This window comes from Nerophis ophidion, linkage group LG22 (genome assembly GCF_033978795.1).
Source record: "Nerophis ophidion isolate RoL-2023_Sa linkage group LG22, RoL_Noph_v1.0, whole genome shotgun sequence".
In the NCBI taxonomy this organism is placed as follows: domain Eukaryota; kingdom Metazoa; phylum Chordata; class Actinopteri; order Syngnathiformes; family Syngnathidae; genus Nerophis; species Nerophis ophidion.
In genome coordinates this window covers 5,073,291-5,075,790 of record NC_084632.1, presented here as the reverse complement: position 1 = coordinate 5,075,790, position 2,500 = coordinate 5,073,291, and the positions used below count along the sequence as shown (strand labels likewise).

The 2,500-nt window shown below is 38.7% G+C and overlaps 1 protein-coding gene across 1 annotated transcript in view; it reads right to left on the bottom strand.

Annotated features, from left to right (window-relative positions):
• Positions 1–2,500, bottom strand: part of LOC133540925 (E3 ubiquitin-protein ligase RNF220-like) — a 7,849-nt gene that overhangs the window by 1,665 nt on the left and 3,684 nt on the right. The gene's annotated exons all lie outside the window — the stretch shown is intronic.

Genomic DNA, 2,500 nt, shown 5'->3' with positions numbered 1-2,500 from the left:
GTACACACTTTTACTGCATGCACATGTACTTGTACACACTTTTACTGCATGGATGTATACTTGTACACACTTTTACTGCATGCACATGTACTTGTACACACTTTTACTGCATGGATGTGTACTTGTACACACTTTTACTGCATGCACATGTACTTGTAGACACTTTTACTGCATGCACATGTACATGTACACACTTTTACTGCATGGACGTGTACTTGTACACACTTTTACAGCATGGATGTGTACTTGTACACACTTTTACTGCATGCACATGTACTTGTACACACTTTTACTGCATGCACATGTACTTGTACACACTTTTACTGCATGGATGTATACTTGTACACACTTTTACTGCATGCACATGTACTTGTACACACTTTTACTGCATGGATGTGTACTTGTACACACTTTTACTGCATGCACATGTACTTGTAGACACTTTTACTGCATGCACATGTACTTGTACACACTTTTACTGCATGGACGTGTACTTGTACACACTTTTACAGCATGGATGTGTACTTGTACACACTTTTACTGCATGGATGTGTACTTGTACACACTTTTACTGCATGCACATGTACTTGTACAAACTTTTACTGCATGGATGTGTACTTGTACACACTTTTACTGCATGCACATGTACTTGTACACACTTTTACTGCATGGACGTTTACTTGTACACACTTTTACTGCATGGATGTGTACTTGTACACACTTTTACTGCATGGATGTGTACTTGTACACACTTTTACTGCATGGATGTGTACTTGTACACACTTTTACTGCATGCACATGTACTTGTACACACTTTTACTGCATGCACATGTACTTGTACACACTTTTACTGCATGGATGTGTACTTGTACACACTTTTACTGCATGCACATGTACTTGTACACACTTTTACTGCATGCACATGTACTTGTACACACTTTTACTGCATGGATGTGTACTTGTACACACTTTTACTGCATGCACATGTACTTGTACACACTTTTACTGCATGCACATGTACTTGTACACACTTTTACTGCATGGACGTGTACTTGTACACACTTTTACTGCATGCACATGTACTTGTACACACTTTTACTGCATGGATGTGTACTTGTACACACTTTTACTGCATGGATGTGTACTTGTACACACTTTTACTGCCTGGACGTGTACTTGTACACACTTTTACTGCATGGACATGTATTTGTACACACTTTTACTGCATGTTCATGTACTTGTACACACTTTTATTGCATGGATGTGTACTTGTACACACTTTTACTGCATGTATGTGTACTTGTACACACTTTTACTGCATGGATGTGTACTTGTACACACTTTTACTGCATGCACATGTACTTGTACACACTTTTACTGCATGGATGTGTACTTGTACACACTTTTACTGCATGGACATGTACTTGTACACACTTTTACTGCATGCACATGTACTTGTACACACTTTTACTGCATGGATGTGTACTTGTACACACTTTTACTGCATGGATGTGTACTTGTACACACTTTTACTGCATGGATGTGTACTTGTACACACTTTTACTGCATGGATGTGTACTTGTACACACTTTTACTGCATGCACATGTACTTGTACACACTTTTACTGCATGGACATGTACTTGTACACACTTTTACTGCATGCACATGTACTTGTACACACTTTTAATGCATGGACATGTACTTGTACACACTTTTACTGCATGGATGTGTACTTGTACACACTTTTACTGCATGCACATGTACTTGTACACACGTTTACTGCATGGATGTGTACTTGTACACACTTTTACTGCATGCACATGTACTTGTACACACTTTTACTGCATGCACATGTACTTGTACACACTTTTACTGCATGCACATGTACTTGTACACACTTTTACTGCATGCACATGTACTTGTACACACTTTTACTGCATGCACATGTACTTGTACACACTTTTACTGCATGGACATGTACTTGTACACACTTTTACTGCATGGACGTGTACTTGTACACACTTTTACTGCATGCACATGTACACACTTTTACTGCATGGATGTGTACTTGTACACACTTTTACTGCATGCACATGTACTTGTACACACTTTTACTGCATGCACATGTACTTGTACACACTTTTACTGCATGGACGTGTACTTGTATACACTTTTACTGCATGCACATGTACTTGTACACACTTTTACTGCATGCACATGTACTTGTACACACTTTTACTGCATGGATGTGTACTTGTACACACTTTTACTGCCTGGACGTGTACTTGTACACACTTTTACTGCATGGACATGTATTTGTACACACTTTTACTGCATGTTCATGTACTTGTACACACTTTTACTGCATGGATGTGTACTAGTACACACTTTTACTGCATGTATGTGTACTTGTACACACTTTTACTGCATGGATGTGTACTTGTACACACTTTTACTGCATGCACATGTACTTGTACACACTTTTACTGCATGGATGTG